Genomic DNA, 18167 nt, shown 5'->3' with positions numbered 1-18167 from the left:
AGTTATCGTCGGAACGATATTTGTGCACCAAGGGTAGCTCACGGCCAGTAAACACCTTCCGACCGGATTCATGACTCGCATCCACTAGTACACTCATCCGCTATAGCCTGTACGTCACTGAATCTGAACAAACCCCCGCTATAATTTGACCGCAAATGAAATGTCAGAACGAATTCCGTTTATCGAATCAAACGACACTATCACCCCGCCATAATAAAGACCGGACGTCTTTGAATTCACCATCCGGAAGAAAATAAAAAGATCCGAACCGAAACGTAGGAGGCGTCGCAATAAACGTGCGTTTCAGTTCGCATCGATGTTCCAGAACCGAAAGATTGTTCGAAAAAAGTGGTAGATAGCCGAAAAAAGTGACTGGGGTGCAACACGAGGACTTCCCAGGAGGTCACCCATCCTAGTACTACTCTCGCCCAAGCACGCTTAACTTCGGAGTTCTGATGGGATCCAGTGCATTTGTGCTGGTATGATCGCACCCAGCATGCCTCTCCATTGTCAAAGTAATAAAGAGTTTCCACTCGCATTGTCGTACGAAGTCCGTTTAAATGAAAGTGCGAAAAAATCCTGCTAGATGACACCGGATGGACGATCCGAGCATGTCGGGAAGCCGGATGACCGCCAGGGCTGTCATCGCGCGATGAATCTTCCCGAGTACCCCCGAATCAATATAAGAATCGCGACGATCTGACGGGCGGATCAAAAGTTATCGTCGGAACGATATTTGTGCACCAAGGGTAGCTCACGGCCAGTAAACACCTTCCGACCGGATTCATGACTCGCATCCACTAGTACACTCATCCGCTATAGCCTGTACGTCACTGAATCTGAACAAACCCCCGCTATAATTTGACCGCAAATGAAATGTCAGAACGAATTCCGTTTATCGAATCAAACGACACTATCACCCCGCCATAATAAAGACCGGACGTCTTTGAATTAACCATCCGGAAGAAAATAAAAAGATCCGTACCGAAACGTAGGAGGCGACGTACTAAACGTGCGTTTCAGTTCGCATCGATGTTCCAGAACCGAAAGATTGTTCGAAAAAAGTGGTAGATAGCCGAAAAAAGTGACAGGGGTGCAACACGAGGACTTCCCAGGAGGTCACCCATCCTAGTACTACTCTCGCCCAAGCACGCTTAACATCGGAGTTCTGATGGGATCCAGTGCATTTGTGCTGGTATGATCGCACCCAGCATGCCTCTCCATTGTCAAAGTAATAAAGAGTTTCCACTCGCATTGTCGTACGAAGTCCGTTTAAATGAAAGTGCGAAAAAATCCTGCTAGATGCCATCGGATGGACGATCCGAGCATGTCGGGAAGCCGGATAACCGCCAGAGCTGTCATCGCGCGATGAATCTTCCCGATTACCCCCGAATAAATATAAGAATCGCCACGATCTGACGGGCGGATCAAAAGTTATCGTCGGAACGATATTTGTGCACCAAGGGTAGCTCACGGCCAGTAAACACCTTCCGACCGGATTCATGACTCGCATCCACTAGTACACTCATCCGCTATAGCCTGTACGTCACTGAATCTGAACAAACCCCCGCTATAATTTGACCGCAAATGAAATGTCAGAACGAATTCCGTTTATCGAATCAAACGACACTATCACCCCGCCATAATAAAGACCGGACGTCTTTGAATTCACCATCCGGAAGAAAATAAAAAGATCCGAACCGAAACGTAGGAGGCGACGCACTAAACGTGCGTTTCAGTTCGCATCGATGTTCCAGAACCGAAAGATTGTTCGAAAAAAGTGGTAGATAGCCGAAAAAAGTGACAGGGGTGCAACACGAGGACTTTCCAGGAGGTCACCCATCCTAGTACTACTCTCGCCCAAGCACGCTTAACTTCGGAGTTCTGATGGGATCCAGTGCATTTGTGCTGGTATGATCGCACCCAGCATGCCTCTCCATTGTCAAAGTAATAAAGAGTTTCCACTCGCATTGTCGTACGAAGTCCGTTTAAATGAAAGTGCGAAAAAATCCTGCTAGATGACACCGGATGGACGATCCGAGCATGTCGGAAAGCCGGATGACCGCCAGGGCTGTCATCGCGCGATGAATCTTCCCGAGTACCCCCGAATCAATATAAGAATCGCGACGATCTGACGGGCGGATCAAAAGTTATCGTCGGAACGATATTTGTGCACCAAGGGTAGCTCACGGCCAGTAAACACCTTCCGACCGGATTCATGACTCGCATCCACTAGTACACTCATCCGCTATAGCCTGTACGTCACTGAATCTGAACAAACCCCCGCTATAATTTGACCGCAAATGAAATGTCAGAACGAATTCCGTTTATCGAATCAAACGACACTATCACCCCGCCATAATAAAGACCGGACGTCTTCGAATTCACCATCCGGAAGAAAATAAAAAGATCCGAACCGAAACCTAGGAGGCGACGCACTAAACGTGCGTTTCAGTTCGCTTCGATATTCCAGAACCGAAAGATTGTTCGAAAAAAGTGGTAGAAAGCCGAAAAAAGTGACAGGGGTGCAACACGAGGACTTCCCAGGAGGTCACCCATCCTAGTACTACTCTCGCCCAAGCACGCTTAACTTCGGGGTTCTGATGGGATCCAGTGCATTTGTGCTGGTATGATCGCACCCAGCATGCCTCTCCAATGTCAAAGTAATAAAGAGTTTCCACTTACATTGTCGTACGAAGTCCGTTTAAATGAAAGTGCGAAAAAATCCTGCTAGATGACATCGTATGGACGATCCGAGCATGTCGGGAAGCCGGATGACCGCCAGGGCTGTCATCGCGCGATGAATCTTCCCGATTACCCCCGAATCAATATAAGAATCGCCACGATCTGACGGGCGGATCAAAAGTTATCGTCGGAACGATATTTGTGCACCAAGGGTAGCTCACGGCCAGTAAACACCTTCCGACCGGATTCATGACTTTCATCCACTAGTACACTCATCCGCTATAGCTTGTACGTCACTGAATCTGAACAAACCCCCGCTATAATTTGACAGCAAATGAAATGTCAGAACGAATTCCGTTTATCGAATCAAACGACACTATCACCCCGCCATAATAAAGACCGGACGTATTTGAATTCACTATCCGGCAGAAAATAAAAAGATCCCAACCGAAACGTAGGAGGCGTCGCACTAAACGTGCGTTTCAGTTCGCATCGATGTTCCAGAACCGAAAGATTGTTCGAAAAAAGTGGTAGATAGCCGAAAAAAGTGACAGGGGTGCAACACGAGGACTTCCCAGGAGGTCACCCATCCTAGTACTACTCTCGCCCAAGCACGCTTAACTTCGGAGTTCTGATGGGATCCAGTGCATTTGTGCTGGTATGATCGCACCCAGCATGCCTCTCCATTGTCAAAGTAATAAAGAGTTTCCACTCGCATTGTCGTACGAAGTCCGTTTAAATGAAAGTGCGAAAAAATCCTGCTAGATGACACCGGATGGACGATCCGAGCATGTCGGAAAGCCGGATGACCCCCAAGGCTGTCATCGCGCGATTAATCTTCCCGAGTACCCCCGAATCAATATAAGAATCGCCACGATCTGACGGGCGGATCAAAAGTTATCGTCGGAACGATATTTGTGCACCAAGGGTAGCTCACGGCCAGTAAACACCTTCCGACCGGATTCATGACTTTCATCCACTAGTACACTCATCCGCTATAGCTTGTACGTCACTGAATCTAAACAAACCCCCGCTATAATTTGACCGCAAATGAAATGTCAGAACGAATTCCGTTTATCGAATCAAACGACACTATCACCCCGCCATAATAAAGACCGGACGTATTTGAATTCACTATCCGGCAGAAAATAAAAAGATCCCAACCGAAACGTAGGAGGCGTCGCACTAAACGTGCGTTTCAGTTCGCATCGATGTTCCAGAACCGAAAGATTGTTCGAAAAAAGTGGTAGATAGCCGAAAAAAGTGACAGGGGTGCAACACGAGGACTTCCCAGGAGGTCACCCATCCTAGTACTACTCTCGCCCAAGCACGCTTAACTTCGGAGTTCTGATGGGATCCAGTGCATTTGTGCTGGTATGATCGCACCCAGCATGCCTCTCCATTGTCAAAGTAATAAAGAGTTTCCACTCGCATTGTCGTACGAAGTCCGTTTAAATGAAAGTGCGAAAAAATCCTGCTAGATGACACCGGATGGACGATCCGAGCATGTCGGAAAGCCGGATGACCGCCAAGGCTGTCATCGCGCGATTAATCTTCCCGAGTACCCCCGAATCAATATAAGAATCGCCACGATCTGACGGGCGGATCAAAAGTTATCGTCGGAACGATATTTGTGCACCAAGGGTAGCTCACGGCCAGTAAACACCTTCCGACCGGATTCATGACTCGCATCCACTAGTACACTCATCCGCTATAGCCTGTACGTCACTGAATCTGAACAAACCCCCGCTATAATTTGACCGCAAATGAAATGTCAGAACGAATTCTGTTTATCGAATCAAACGACACTATCACCCCGCCATAATAAAGACCGGACGTCTTTGAATTCACCATCCGGAAGAAAATAAAAAGATCCGAACCGAAACGTAGGAGGCGACGCACTAAACGTGCGTTTCAGTTCGCATCGATGTTCCAGAACCGAAAGATTGTTCGAAAAAAGTGGTAGATAGCCGAAAAAAGTGACAGGGGTGCAACACGAGGACTTCCCAGGAGGTCACCCATCCTAGTACTACTCTCGCCCAAGCACGCTTAACTTCGGAGTTCTGATGGGATCCAGTGCATTTGTGCTGGTATGATCGAACCCAGCATGCCTCTCCATTGTCAAAGTAATATAGAGTTTCCACTCGCATTGTCGTACGAAGTCCGTTTAAATGAAGGTGCGAAAAAATCCTGCTAGATGACACCGGATGGACGATCCGAGCATGTCGGAAAGCCGGATGACCGCCAAGGCTGTCATCGCGCGATTAATCTTCCCGAGTACCCCCGAATCAATATAAGAATCGCCACGATCTGACGGGCGGATCAAAAGTTATCGTCGGAACGATATTTGTGCACCAAGGGTAGCTCACGGCCAGTAAACACCTTCCGACCGGATTCATGACTCGCATCCACTAGTACACTCATCCGCTATAGCCTGTACGTCACTGAATCTGAACAAACCCCCGCTATAATTTGACCGCAAATGAAATGTCAGAACGAATTCCGTTTATCGAATCAAACGACACTATCACCCCGCCATAATAAAGACCGGACGTCTTTGAATTAACCATCCGGAAGAAAATAAAAAGATCCGTACCGAAACGTAGGAGGCGACGCACTAAACGTGCGTTTCAGTTCGCATCGATGTTCCAGGATTGTTCGAAAAAAGTGGTAGATAGCCGAAAAAAGTGACAGGGGTGCAACACGAGGACTTCCCAGGAGGTCACCCATCCTAGTACTACTCTCGCCCAAGCACGCTTAACTTCGGAGTTCTGATGGGATCCAGTGCATTTGTGCTGGTATGATCGCACCCAGCATGCCTCTCCATTGTCAAAGTAATAAAGAGTTTCCACTCGCATTGTCGTACGAAGTCCGTTTAAATGAAAGTGCGAAAAAATCCTGCTAGATGACACCGGATGGACGATCCGAGCATGTCGGAAAGCCGGATGACCACCAAGGCTGTCATCGCGCGATTAATCTTCCCGAGTACCCCCGAATCAATATAAGAATCGCCACGATCTGACGGGCGGATCAAAAGTTATCGTCGGAACGATATTTGTGCACCAAGGGTAGCTCACGGCCAGTAAACACCTTCCGACCGGATTCATGACTTTCATCCACTAGTACACTCATCCGCTATAGCTTGTACGTCACTGAATCTAAACAAACCCCCGCTATAATTTGACCGCAAATGAAATGTCAGAACGAATTCCGTTTATCGAATCAAACGACACTATCACCCCGCCATAATAAAGACCGGACGTATTTGAATTCACTATCCGGCAGAAAATAAAAAGATCCCAACCGAAACGTAAGAGGCGTCGCACTAAACGTGCGTTTCAGTTCGCATCGATGTTCCAGAACCGAAAGATTGTTCGAAAAAAGTGGTAGATAGCCGAAAAAAGTGACAGGGGTGCAACACGAGGACTTCCCAGGAGGTCACCCATCCTAGTACTACTCTCGCCCAAGCACGCTTAACTTCGGAGTTCTGATGGGATCCAGTGCATTTGTGCTGGTATGATCGCACCCAGCATGCCTCTCCATTGTCAAAGTAATAAAGAGTTTCCACTCGCATTGTCGTACGAAGTCCGTTTAAATGAAAGTGCGAAAAAATCCTGCTAGATGACACCGGATCGACGATCCGAGCATGTCGGAAAGCCGGATGACCGCCAAGGCTGTCATCGCGCGATTAATCTTCCCGAGTACCCCCGAATCAATATCAGAATCGCCACGATCTGACGGGCGGATCAAAAGTTATCGTCGGAACGATATTTGTGCACCAAGGGTAGCTCACGGCCAGTAAACACCTTCCGACCGGATTCATGACTCGCATCCACTAGTACACTCATCCGCTATAGCCTGTACGTCACTGAATCTGAACAAACCCCCGCTATAATTTGACCACAAATGAAATGTCAGAACGAATTCCGTTTATCGAATCAAACGACACTATCACCCCGCCATAATAAAGACCGGACGTCTTTGAATTCACCATCCGGAAGAAAATAAAAAGATCCGTACCGAAACGTAGGAGACGACGCACTAAACGTGCGTTTCAGTTCGCATCGATGTTCCAAAACCGAAAGATTGTTCGAAAAAAGTGGTAGATAGCCGAAAAAAGTGACAGGGGTGCAACACGAGGACTTCCCAGGAGGTCACCCATCCTAGTACTACTCTCGCCCAAGCACGCTTAACTTCGGAGTTCTGATGGGATCCAGTGCATTTGAGCTGGTATGATCGCACCCAGCATGCCTCTCCATTGTCAAAGTAATAAAGAGTTTCCACTCGCATTGTCGTACGAAGTCCGTTTAAATGAAAGTGCGAAAAAATCCTGCTAGATGACACCGGATGGACGATCCGAGCATGTCGGGAAGCCGGATGACCGCCAAGGCTGTCATCGCGCGATGAATCTTTCCGAGTACCCCCGAATCAATATAAGAATCGCTACGATCTGACGGGCGGATCAAAAGTTATCGTCGGAACGATATTTGTGCACCAAGGGTAGCTCACGGCCAGTAAACACCTTCCGACCGGATTCATGACTCGCATCCACTAGTACACTCATCCGCTATAGCCTGTACGTCACTGAATCTGAACAAACCCCCGCTATAATTTGACCGCAAATGAAATGTCAGAACGAATTCCGTTTATCGAATCAAACGACACTATCACCCCGCCATAATAAAGACCGGACGTCTTTGAATTCACCATCCGGAAGAAAATAAAAAGATCCGAACCGAAACCTAGGAGGCGACGCACTAAACGTGCGTTTCAGTTCGCTTTGATATTCCAGAACCGAAAGATTGTTCGAAAAAAGTGGTAGATAGCCGAAAAAAGTGACAGGGGTGCAACACGAGGACTTCCCAGGAGGTCACCCATCCTAGTACTACTCTCGCCCAAGCACGCTTAGCTTCGGAGTTCTGATGGGATCCAGTGCATTTGTGCTGGTATGATCGCACCCAGCATGCCTCTCCATTGTCAAAGTAATAAAGAGTTTCCACTCGCATTGTCGTACGAAGTCCGTTTAAATGAAAGTGCGAAAAAATCCTGCTAGATGACACCGGATGGACGATCCGAGCATGTCGGGAAGACGGATGACTGCCAAGGCTGTCATCGCGCGATGAATCTTCCCGAGTACCCCCGAATCAATATAAGAATCGCTACGATCTGACGGGCGGATCAAAAGTTATCGTCGGAACGATATTTGTGCACCAAGGGTAGCTCACGGCCAGTAAACACCTTCCGACCGGATTCATGACTCGCATCCACTAGTACACTCATCCGCTATAGCCTGTACGTCACTGAATCTAAACAAACTCCCGCTATAATTTGACCGCAAATGAAATGTCAGAACGAATTCCGTTTATCGAATCAAACGACACTATCACCCCGCCATAATAAAGACCGGACGTCTTCGAATTCACCATCCGGAAGAAAATAAAAAGATCCGAACCGAAACCTAGGAGGCGACGCACTAAACGTGCGTTTCAGTTCGCTTTGATATTCCCGAACCGAAAGATTGTTCGAAAAAAGTGGTAGATAGCCGAAAAAAGTGACAGGGGTGCAACACGAGGACTTTCCAGGAGGTCACCCATCCTAGTACTACTCTCGCCCAAGCACGCTTAACTTCGGAGTTCTGATGGGATCCAGTGCATTTGTGCTGGTATGATCGCACCCAGCATGCCTCTCCATTGTCAAAGTAATAAAGAGTTTCCACTCGCATTGTCGTACGAAGTCCGTTTAAATGAAAGTGCGAAAAAATCCTGCTAGATGACACCGGATGGACGATCCGAGCATGTCGGAAAGCCGGATGACCGCCAGGGCTGTCATCGCGCGATGAATCTTCCCGAGTACCCCCGAATCAATATAAGAATCGCGACGATCTGACGGGCGGATCAAAAGTTATCGTCGGAACGATATTTGTGCACCAAGGGTAGCTCACGGCCAGTAAACACCTTCCGACCGGATTCATGACTCGTATCCACTAGTACACTCATCCGCTATAGCCTGTACGTCACTGAATCTGAACAAACCCCCGCTATAATTTGACCGCAAATGAAATGTCAGAACGAATTCCGTTTATCGAATCAAACGACACTATCACCCCGCCATAATAAAGACCGGACGTCTTCGAATTCACCATCCGGAAGAAAATAAAAAGATCCGAACCGAAACCTAGGAGGCGACGCACTAAACGTGCGTTTCAGTTCGCTTCGATATTCCAGAACCGAAAGATTGTTCGAAAAAAGTGGTAGAAAGCCGAAAAAAGTGACAGGGGTGCAACACGAGGACTTCCCAGGAGGTCACCCATCCTAGTACTACTCTCGCCCAAGCACGCTTAACTTCGGGGTTCTGATGGGATCCAGTGCATTTGTGCTGGTATGATCGCACCCAGCATGCCTCTCCAATGTCAAAGTAATAAAGAGTTTCCACTTACATTGTCGTACGAAGTCCGTTTAAATGAAAGTGCGAAAAAATCCTGCTAGATGACATCGTATGGACGATCCGAGCATGTCGGGAAGCCGGATGACCGCCAGGGCTGTCATCGCGCGATGAATCTTCCCGATTACCCCCGAATCAATATAAGAATCGCCACGATCTGACGGGCGGATCAAAAGTTATCGTCGGAACGATATTTGTGCACCAAGGGTAGCTCACGGCCAGTAAACACCTTCCGACCGGATTCATGACTTTCATCCACTAGTACACTCATCCGCTATAGCTTGTACGTCACTGAATCTGAACAAACCCCCGCTATAATTTGACAGCAAATGAAATGTCAGAACGAATTCCGTTTATCGAATCAAACGACACTATCACCCCGCCATAATAAAGACCGGACGTATTTGAATTCACTATCCGGCAGAAAATAAAAAGATCCCAACCGAAACGTAGGAGGCGTCGCACTAAACGTGCGTTTCAGTTCGCATCGATGTTCCAGAACCGAAAGATTGTTCGAAAAAAGTGGTAGATAGCCGAAAAAAGTGACAGGGGTGCAACACGAGGACTTCCCAGGAGGTCACCCATCCTAGTACTACTCTCGCCCAAGCACGCTTTACTTCGGAGTTCTGATGGGATCCAGTGCATTTGTGCTGGTATGATCGCACCCAGCATGCCTCTCCATTGTCAAAGTAATAAAGAGTTTCCACTCGCATTGTCGTACGAAGTCCGTTTAAATGAAAGTGCGAAAAAATCCTGCTAGATGACACCGGATGGACGATCCGAGCATGTCGGAAAGCCGGATGACCCCCAAGGCTGTCATCGCGCGATTAATCTTCCCGAGTACCCCCGAATCAATATAAGAATCGCCACGATCTGACGGGCGGATCAAAAGTTATCGTCGGAACGATATTTGTGCACCAAGGGTAGCTCACGGCCAGTAAACACCTTCCGACCGGATTCATGACTTTCATCCACTAGTACACTCATCCGCTATAGCTTGTACGTCACTGAATCTAAACAAACCCCCGCTATAATTTGACCGCAAATGAAATGTCAGAACGAATTCCGTTTATCGAATCAAACGACACTATCACCCCGCCATAATAAAGACCGGACGTATTTGAATTCACTATCCGGCAGAAAATAAAAAGATCCCAACCGAAACGTAGGAGGCGTCGCACTAAACGTGCGTTTCAGTTCGCATCGATGTTCCAGAACCGAAAGATTGTTCGAAAAAAGTGGTAGATAGCCGAAAAAAGTGACAGGGGTGCAACACGAGGACTTCCCAGGAGGTCACCCATCCTAGTACTACTCTCGCCCAAGCACGCTTAACTTCGGAGTTCTGATGGGATCCAGTGCATTTGTGCTGGTATGATCGCACCCAGCATGCCTCTCCATTGTCAAAGTAATAAAGAGTTTCCACTCGCATTGTCGTACGAAGTCCGTTTAAATGAAAGTGCGAAAAAATCCTGCTAGATGACACCGGATGGACGATCCGAGCATGTCGGAAAGCCGGATGACCGCCAAGGCTGTCATCGCGCGATTAATCTTCCCGAGTACCCCCGAATCAATATAAGAATCGCCACGATCTGACGGGCGGATCAAAAGTTATCGTCGGAACGATATTTGTGCACCAAGGGTAGCTCACGGCCAGTAAACACCTTCCGACCGGATTCATGACTCGCATCCACTAGTACACTCATCCGCTATAGCCTGTACGTCACTGAATCTGAACAAACCCCCGCTATAATTTGACCGCAAATGAAATGTCAGAACGAATTCTGTTTATCGAATCAAACGACACTATCACCCCGCCATAATAAAGACCGGACGTCTTTGAATTCACCATCCGGAAGAAAATAAAAAGATCCGAACCGAAACGTAGGAGGCGACGCACTAAACGTGCGTTTCAGTTCGCATCGATGTTCCAGAACCGAAAGATTGTTCGAAAAAAGTGGTAGATAGCCGAAAAAAGTGACAGGGGTGCAACACGAGGACTTCCCAGGAGGTCACCCATCCTAGTACTACTCTCGCCCAAGCACGCTTAACTTCGGAGTTCTGATGGGATCCAGTGCATTTGTGCTGGTATGATCGAACCCAGCATGCCTCTCCATTGTCAAAGTAATATAGAGTTTCCACTCGCATTGTCGTACGAAGTCCGTTTAAATGAAGGTGCGAAAAAATCCTGCTAGATGACACCGGATGGACGATCCGAGCATGTCGGAAAGCCGGATGACCGCCAAGGCTGTCATCGCGCGATTAATCTTCCCGAGTACCCCCGAATCAATATAAGAATCGCCACGATCTGACGGGCGGATCAAAAGTTATCGTCGGAACGATATTTGTGCACCAAGGGTAGCTCACGGCCAGTAAACACCTTCCGACCGGATTCATGACTCGCATCCACTAGTACACTCATCCGCTATAGCCTGTACGTCACTGAATCTGAACAAACCCCCGCTATAATTTGACCGCAAATGAAATGTCAGAACGAATTCCGTTTATTGAATCAAACGACACTATCACCCCGCCATAATAAAGACCGGACGTCTTTGAATTAACCATCCGGAAGAAAATAAAAAGATCCGTACCGAAACGTAGGAGGCGACGCACTAAACGTGCGTTTCAGTTCGCATCGATGTTCCAGAACCGAAAGATTGTTCGAAAAAAGTGGTAGATAGCCGAAAAAAGTGACAGGGGTGCAACACGAGGACTTCCCAGGAGGTCACCCATCCTAGTACTACTCTCGCCCAAGCACGCTTAACTTCGGAGTTCTGATGGGATCCAGTGCATTTGTGCTGGTATGATCGCACCCAGCATGCCTCTCCATTGTCAAAGTAATAAAGAGTTTCCACTCGCATTGTCGTACGAAGTCCGTTTAAATGAAAGTGCGAAAAAATCCTGCTAGATGACACCGGATGGACGATCCGAGCATGTCGGAAAGCCGGATGACCACCAAGGCTGTCATCGCGCGATTAATCTTCCCGAGTACCCCCGAATCAATATAAGAATCGCCACGATCTGACGGGCGGATCAAAAGTTATCGTCGGAACGATATTTGTGCACCAAGGGTAGCTCACGGCCAGTAAACACCTTCCGACCGGATTCATGACTTTCATCCACTAGTACACTCATCCGCTATAGCTTGTACGTCACTGAATCTAAACAAACCCCCGCTATAATTTGACCGCAAATGAAATGTCAGAACGAATTCCGTTTATCGAATCAAACGACACTATCACCCCGCCATAATAAAGACCGGACGTATTTGAATTCACTATCCGGCAGAAAATAAAAAGATCCCAACCGAAACGTAAGAGGCGTCGCACTAAACGTGCGTTTCAGTTCGCATCGATGTTCCAGAACCGAAAGATTGTTCGAAAAAAGTGGTAGATAGCCGAAAAAAGTGACAGGGGTGCAACACGAGGACTTCCCAGGAGGTCACCCATCCTAGTACTACTCTCGCCCAAGCACGCTTAACTTCGGAGTTCTGATGGGATCCAGTGCATTTGTGCTGGTATGATCGCACCCAGCATGCCTCTCCATTGTCAAAGTAATAAAGAGTTTCCACTCGCATTGTCGTACGAAGTCCGTTTAAATGAAAGTGCGAAAAAATCCTGCTAGATGACACCGGATCGACGATCCGAGCATGTCGGAAAGCCGGATGACCGCCAAGGCTGTCATCGCGCGATTAATCTTCCCGAGTACCCCCGAATCAATATCAGAATCGCCACGATCTGACGGGCGGATCAAAAGTTATCGTCGGAACGATATTTGTGCACCAAGGGTAGCTCACGGCCAGTAAACACCTTCCGACCGGATTCATGACTCGCATCCACTAGTACACTCATCCGCTATAGCCTGTACGTCACTGAATCTGAACAAACCCCCGCTATAATTTGACCACAAATGAAATGTCAGAACGAATTCCGTTTATCGAATCAAACGACACTATCACCCCGCCATAATAAAGACCGGACGTCTTTGAATTCACCATCCGGAAGAAAATAAAAAGATCCGTACCGAAACGTAGGAGACGACGCACTAAACGTGCGTTTCAGTTCGCATCGATGTTCCAAAACCGAAAGATTGTTCGAAAAAAGTGGTAGATAGCCGAAAAAAGTGACAGGGGTGCAACACGAGGACTTCCCAGGAGGTCACCCATCCTAGTACTACTCTCGCCCAAGCACGCTTAACTTCGGAGTTCTGATGGGATCCAGTGCATTTGAGCTGGTATGATCGCACCCAGCATGCCTCTCCATTGTCAAAGTAATAAAGAGTTTCCACTCGCATTGTCGTACGAAGTCCGTTTAAATGAAAGTGCGAAAAAATCCTGCTAGATGACACCGGATGGACGATCCGAGCATGTCGGGAAGCCGGATGACCGCCAAGGCTGTCATCGCGCGATGAATCTTTCCGAGTACCCCCGAATCAATATAAGAATCGCTACGATCTGACGGGCGGATCAAAAGTTATCGTCGGAACGATATTTGTGCACCAAGGGTAGCTCACGGCCAGTAAACACCTTCCGACCGGATTCATGACTCGCATCCACTAGTACACTCATCCGCTATAGCCTGTACGTCACTGAATCTGAACAAACCCCCGCTATAATTTGACCGCAAATGAAATGTCAGAACGAATTCCGTTTATCGAATCAAACGACACTATCACCCCGCCATAATAAAGACCGGACGTCTTTGAATTCACCATCCGGAAGAAAATAAAAAGATCCGAACCGAAACCTAGGAGGCGACGCACTAAACGTGCGTTTCAGTTCGCTTTGATATTCCAGAACCGAAAGATTGTTCGAAAAAAGTGGTAGATAGCCGAAAAAAGTGACAGGGGTGCAACACGAGGACTTCCCAGGAGGTCACCCATCCTAGTACTACTCTCGCCCAAGCACGCTTAGCTTCGGAGTTCTGATGGGATCCAGTGCATTTGTGCTGGTATGATCGCACCCAGCATGCCTCTCCATTGTCAAAGTAATAAAGAGTTTCCACTCGCATTGTCGTACGAAGTCCGTTTAAATGAAAGTGCGAAAAAATCCTGCTAGATGACACCGGATGGACGATCCGAGCATGTCGGGAAGACGGATGACTGCCAAGGCTGTCATCGCGCGATGAATCTTCCCGAGTACCCCCGAATCAATATAAGAATCGCTACGATCTGACGGGCGGATCAAAAGTTATCGTCGGAACGATATTTGTGCACCAAGGGTAGCTCACGGCCAGTAAACACCTTCCGACCGGATTCATGACTCGCATCCACTAGTACACTCATCCGCTATAGCCTGTACGTCACTGAATCTAAACAAACTCCCGCTATAATTTGACCGCAAATGAAATGTCAGAACGAATTCCGTTTATCGAATCAAACGACACTATCACCCCGCCATAATAAAGACCGGACGTCTTCGAATTCACCATCCGGAAGAAAATAAAAAGATCCGAACCGAAACCTAGGAGGCGACGCACTAAACGTGCGTTTCAGTTCGCTTTGATATTCCCGAACCGAAAGATTGTTCGAAAAAAGTGGTAGATAGCCGAAAAAAGTGACAAGGGTGCAACACGAGGACTTCCCAGGAGGTCACCCATCCTAGTACTACTCTCCCCCAAGCACGCTTAACTTCGGAGTTCTGATGGGATCCAGTGCATTTGTGCTGGTATGATCGCACCCAGCATGCCTCTCCATTGTCAAAGTAATAAAGAGTTTCCACTCGCATTGTCGTACGAAGTCCGTTTAAATGAAAGTGCGAAAAAATCCTGCTAGATGACACCGGATGGACGATCCGAGCATGTAGGGAAGCCGGATGACCGCCAGAGCTGTCATCGCGCGATGAATCTTCCCGATTACCCCCGAATCAATATAAGAATCGCCACGATCTGACGGGCGGATCAAAAGTTATCGTCGGAACGATATTTGTGCACCATGGGTAGCTCACGGCCAGTAAACACCTTCTGACCGGATTCATGACTCGCATCCACTAGTACACTCATCCGCTATAGCCTGTACGTCACTGAATCTGAACAAACCCCCGCTATAATTTGACCGCAAATGAAATGTCAGAACGAATTCCGTTTATCGAATCAAACGACACTATCACCCCGCCATAATAAAGACCGGACGTCTTTGAATTCACCATCCGGAAGAAAATAAAAAGATCCGAACCGAAACGTAGGAGGCGACGCACTAAACGTGCGTTTCAGTTCGCATCGATGTTCCAGAACCGAAAGATTGTTCGAAAAAAGTGGTAGATAGCCGAAAAAAGTGACAGGGGTGCAACACGAGGACTTCCCAGGAGGTCACCCATCCTAGTACTACTCTCGCCCAAGCACGCTTAACTTCGGAGTTCTGATGGGATCCAGTGCATTTGTGCTGGTATGATCGCACCCAGCATGCCTCTCCATTGTCAAAGTAATAAAGAGTTTCCACTCGCATTGTCGTACGAAGTCCGTTTAAATGAAAGTGCGAAAAAATCCTGCTAGATGACACCGGATGGACGATCCGAGCATGTCGGAAAGCCGGATGACCGCCAAGGCTGTCATCGCGCGATGAATCTTCCCGAGTACCCCCGAATCAATATAAGAATCGCGACGATCTGACGGGCGGATCAAAAGTTATCGTCGGAACGATATTTGTGCACCAAGGGTAGCTCACGGCCAGTAAACACCTTCCGACCGGATTCATGACTCGCATCCACTAGTACACTCATCCGCTATAGCCTGTACGTCACTGAATCTGAACAAACCCCCGCTATAATTTGACCGCAAATGAAATGTCAGAACGAATTCCGTTTATCGAATCAAACGACACTATCACCCCGCCATAATAAAGACCGGACGTCTTCGAATTCACCATCCGGAAGAAAATAAAAAGATCCGAACCGAAACCTAGGAGGCGACGCACTAAACGTGCGTTTCAGTTCGCTTCGATATTCCAGAACCGAAAGATTGTTCGAAAAAAGTGGTAGAAAGCCGAAAAAAGTGACAGGGGTGCAACACGAGGACTTCCCAGGAGGTCACCCATCCTAGTACTACTCTCGCCCAAGCACGCTTAACTTCGGGGTTCTGATGGGATCCAGTGCATTTGTGCTGGTATGATCGCACCCAGCATGCCTCTCCAATGTCAAAGTAATAAAGAGTTTCCACTTACATTGTCGTACGAAGTCCGTTTAAATGAAAGTGCGAAAAAATCCTGCTAGATGACATCGTATGGACGATCCGAGCATGTCGGGAAGCCGGATGACCGCCAGGGCTGTCATCGCGCGATGAATCTTCCCGATTACCCCCGAATCAATATAAGAATCGCCACGATCTGACGGGCGGATCAAAAGTTATCGTCGGAACGATATTTGTGCACCAAGGGTAGCTCACGGCCAGTAAACACCTTCCGACCGGATTCATGACTCGCATCCACTAGTACACTCATCCGCTATAGCCTGTACGTTACTGAATCTGAACAAACCCCCGCTATAATTTGACCGCAAATGAAATGTCAGAACGAATTCCGTTTATCGAATCAAACGACACTATCACCCCGCCATAATAAAGACCGGACGTATTTGAATTCACTATCCGGCAGAAAATAAAAAGATCCCAACCGAAACGTAGGAGGCGTCGCACTAAACGTGCGTTTCAGTTCGCATCGATGTTCCAGAACCGAAAGATTGTTCGAAAAAAGTGGTAGATAGCCGAAAAAAGTGACAGGGGTGCAACACGAGGACTTCCCAGGAGGTCACCCATCCTAGTACTACTCTCGCCCAAGCACGCTTAACTTCGGAGTTCTGATGGGATCCAGGGTATTTGTGCTGGTATGATCGCACCCAGCATGCCTCTCCATTGTCAAAGTAATAAAGAGTTTCCACTCGCATTGTCGTACGAAGTCCGTTTAAATGAAAGTGCGAAAAAATCCTGCTAGATGACACCGGATGGACGATCCGAGCATGTCGGAAAGCCGGATGACCGCCAGGGCTGTCATCGCGCGATGAATCTTCCCGAGTACCCCCGAATCAATATAAGAATCGCCACGATCTGACGGGCGGATCAAAAGTTATCGTCGGAACGATATTTGTGCACCAAGGGTAGCTCACGGCCAGTAAACACCTTCCGACCGGATTCATGACTCGCATCCACTAGTACACTCATCCGCTATAGCCTGTACGTCACTGAATCTGAACAAACCCCCGCTATAATTTGACCGCAAATGAAATGTCAGAACGAATTCCGTTTATCGAATCAAACGACACTATCACCCCGCCATAATAAAGACCGGACGTCTTTGAATTCACCATCCGGAAGAAAATAAAAAGATCCGAACCGAAACGTAGGAGGCGTCGCAATAAACGTGCGTTTCAGTTCGCATCGATGTTCCAGAACCGAAAGATTGTTCGAAAAAAGTGGTAGATAGCCGAAAAAAGTGACTGGGGTGCAACACGAGGACTTCCCAGGAGGTCACCCATCCTAGTACTACTCTCGCCCAAGCACGCTTAACTTCGGAGTTCTGATGGGATCCAGTGCATTTGTGCTGGTATGATCGCACCCAGCATGCCTCTCCATTGTCAAAGTAATAAAGAGTTTCCACTCGCATTGTCGTACGAAGTCCGTTTAAATGAAAGTGCGAAAAAATCCTGCTAGATGACACCGGATGGACGATCCGAGCATGTCGGGAAGCCGGATGACCGCCAGGGCTGTCATCGCGCGATGAATCTTCCCGAGTACCCCCGAATCAATATAAGAATCGCGACGATCTGACGGGCGGATCAAAAGTTATCGTCGGAACGATATTTGTGCACCAAGGGTATCTCACGGCCAGTAAACACCTTCCGACCGGATTCATGACTCGCATCCACTAGTACACTCATCCGCTATAGCCTGTACGTCACTGAATCTGAACAAACCCCCGCTATAATTTGACCGCAAATGAAATGTCAGAACGAATTCCGTTTATCGAATCAAACGACACTATCACCCCGCCATAATAAAGACCGGACGTCTTCGAATTCACCATCCGGAAGAAAATAAAAAGATCCGAACCGAAAC

At 47.9% G+C, this 18167-nt stretch overlaps 25 non-coding genes across 25 annotated transcripts; all 25 read right to left on the bottom strand.

Annotated features, from left to right (window-relative positions):
* Positions 1-374: 374 nt before the first annotated feature.
* LOC143872187 (5S ribosomal RNA) lies at positions 375-493 on the bottom strand. Its single transcript, XR_013246944.1, has one exon. It is a non-coding gene; the product is annotated as a 5S ribosomal RNA (ribosomal RNA).
* A 597-nt stretch (positions 494-1090) lies between these two features.
* Positions 1091-1209, bottom strand: LOC143873620 (5S ribosomal RNA). Its single transcript, XR_013248322.1, has one exon. It is a non-coding gene; the product is annotated as a 5S ribosomal RNA (ribosomal RNA).
* Positions 1210-1806: 597 nt separating this feature from the next.
* LOC143873795 (5S ribosomal RNA) lies at positions 1807-1925 on the bottom strand. The gene has a single exon (XR_013248494.1). It is a non-coding gene; the product is annotated as a 5S ribosomal RNA (ribosomal RNA).
* A 597-nt stretch (positions 1926-2522) lies between these two features.
* On the bottom strand, positions 2523-2641 carry LOC143874095 (5S ribosomal RNA). Its single transcript, XR_013248786.1, has one exon. It is a non-coding gene; the product is annotated as a 5S ribosomal RNA (ribosomal RNA).
* A 597-nt stretch (positions 2642-3238) lies between these two features.
* LOC143872186 (5S ribosomal RNA) lies at positions 3239-3357 on the bottom strand. Its single transcript, XR_013246943.1, has one exon. It is a non-coding gene; the product is annotated as a 5S ribosomal RNA (ribosomal RNA).
* Positions 3358-3954: 597 nt separating this feature from the next.
* LOC143872184 (5S ribosomal RNA) lies at positions 3955-4073 on the bottom strand. The gene has a single exon (XR_013246941.1). It is a non-coding gene; the product is annotated as a 5S ribosomal RNA (ribosomal RNA).
* Positions 4074-4670: 597 nt separating this feature from the next.
* On the bottom strand, positions 4671-4789 carry LOC143874404 (5S ribosomal RNA). The gene has a single exon (XR_013249085.1). It is a non-coding gene; the product is annotated as a 5S ribosomal RNA (ribosomal RNA).
* Positions 4790-5378: 589 nt separating this feature from the next.
* LOC143872183 (5S ribosomal RNA) lies at positions 5379-5497 on the bottom strand. The gene has a single exon (XR_013246940.1). It is a non-coding gene; the product is annotated as a 5S ribosomal RNA (ribosomal RNA).
* A 597-nt stretch (positions 5498-6094) lies between these two features.
* Positions 6095-6213, bottom strand: LOC143872182 (5S ribosomal RNA). The gene has a single exon (XR_013246939.1). It is a non-coding gene; the product is annotated as a 5S ribosomal RNA (ribosomal RNA).
* Positions 6214-6810: 597 nt separating this feature from the next.
* Positions 6811-6929, bottom strand: LOC143873511 (5S ribosomal RNA). Its single transcript, XR_013248219.1, has one exon. It is a non-coding gene; the product is annotated as a 5S ribosomal RNA (ribosomal RNA).
* Positions 6930-7526: 597 nt separating this feature from the next.
* LOC143873077 (5S ribosomal RNA) lies at positions 7527-7645 on the bottom strand. The gene has a single exon (XR_013247800.1). It is a non-coding gene; the product is annotated as a 5S ribosomal RNA (ribosomal RNA).
* A 597-nt stretch (positions 7646-8242) lies between these two features.
* LOC143873794 (5S ribosomal RNA) lies at positions 8243-8361 on the bottom strand. Its single transcript, XR_013248493.1, has one exon. It is a non-coding gene; the product is annotated as a 5S ribosomal RNA (ribosomal RNA).
* Positions 8362-8958: 597 nt separating this feature from the next.
* LOC143874094 (5S ribosomal RNA) lies at positions 8959-9077 on the bottom strand. The gene has a single exon (XR_013248785.1). It is a non-coding gene; the product is annotated as a 5S ribosomal RNA (ribosomal RNA).
* Positions 9078-9674: 597 nt separating this feature from the next.
* Positions 9675-9793, bottom strand: LOC143873301 (5S ribosomal RNA). Its single transcript, XR_013248017.1, has one exon. It is a non-coding gene; the product is annotated as a 5S ribosomal RNA (ribosomal RNA).
* A 597-nt stretch (positions 9794-10390) lies between these two features.
* LOC143872181 (5S ribosomal RNA) lies at positions 10391-10509 on the bottom strand. Its single transcript, XR_013246938.1, has one exon. It is a non-coding gene; the product is annotated as a 5S ribosomal RNA (ribosomal RNA).
* A 597-nt stretch (positions 10510-11106) lies between these two features.
* LOC143874403 (5S ribosomal RNA) lies at positions 11107-11225 on the bottom strand. The gene has a single exon (XR_013249084.1). It is a non-coding gene; the product is annotated as a 5S ribosomal RNA (ribosomal RNA).
* A 597-nt stretch (positions 11226-11822) lies between these two features.
* Positions 11823-11941, bottom strand: LOC143872180 (5S ribosomal RNA). The gene has a single exon (XR_013246937.1). It is a non-coding gene; the product is annotated as a 5S ribosomal RNA (ribosomal RNA).
* Positions 11942-12538: 597 nt separating this feature from the next.
* Positions 12539-12657, bottom strand: LOC143872179 (5S ribosomal RNA). The gene has a single exon (XR_013246936.1). It is a non-coding gene; the product is annotated as a 5S ribosomal RNA (ribosomal RNA).
* A 597-nt stretch (positions 12658-13254) lies between these two features.
* On the bottom strand, positions 13255-13373 carry LOC143873510 (5S ribosomal RNA). The gene has a single exon (XR_013248218.1). It is a non-coding gene; the product is annotated as a 5S ribosomal RNA (ribosomal RNA).
* Positions 13374-13970: 597 nt separating this feature from the next.
* Positions 13971-14089, bottom strand: LOC143873075 (5S ribosomal RNA). The gene has a single exon (XR_013247798.1). It is a non-coding gene; the product is annotated as a 5S ribosomal RNA (ribosomal RNA).
* A 597-nt stretch (positions 14090-14686) lies between these two features.
* On the bottom strand, positions 14687-14805 carry LOC143874582 (5S ribosomal RNA). Its single transcript, XR_013249258.1, has one exon. It is a non-coding gene; the product is annotated as a 5S ribosomal RNA (ribosomal RNA).
* A 597-nt stretch (positions 14806-15402) lies between these two features.
* LOC143872178 (5S ribosomal RNA) lies at positions 15403-15521 on the bottom strand. The gene has a single exon (XR_013246935.1). It is a non-coding gene; the product is annotated as a 5S ribosomal RNA (ribosomal RNA).
* Positions 15522-16118: 597 nt separating this feature from the next.
* On the bottom strand, positions 16119-16237 carry LOC143874093 (5S ribosomal RNA). The gene has a single exon (XR_013248784.1). It is a non-coding gene; the product is annotated as a 5S ribosomal RNA (ribosomal RNA).
* Positions 16238-16834: 597 nt separating this feature from the next.
* On the bottom strand, positions 16835-16953 carry LOC143873552 (5S ribosomal RNA). Its single transcript, XR_013248257.1, has one exon. It is a non-coding gene; the product is annotated as a 5S ribosomal RNA (ribosomal RNA).
* A 597-nt stretch (positions 16954-17550) lies between these two features.
* LOC143872177 (5S ribosomal RNA) lies at positions 17551-17669 on the bottom strand. Its single transcript, XR_013246934.1, has one exon. It is a non-coding gene; the product is annotated as a 5S ribosomal RNA (ribosomal RNA).
* Positions 17670-18167: the final 498 nt, after the last annotated feature.

The sequence above is a fragment of the Tasmannia lanceolata genome, unplaced genomic scaffold (assembly GCF_043159265.1).
Source record: "Tasmannia lanceolata isolate RefF3 unplaced genomic scaffold, GAP_Taslan_0.1 ptg000003l, whole genome shotgun sequence".
NCBI lineage: Eukaryota > Viridiplantae > Streptophyta > Magnoliopsida > Canellales > Winteraceae > Tasmannia > Tasmannia lanceolata.
Note: the sequence above shows the minus strand (reverse complement) of the source record. Positions and strands in the feature narration are given on the sequence as shown.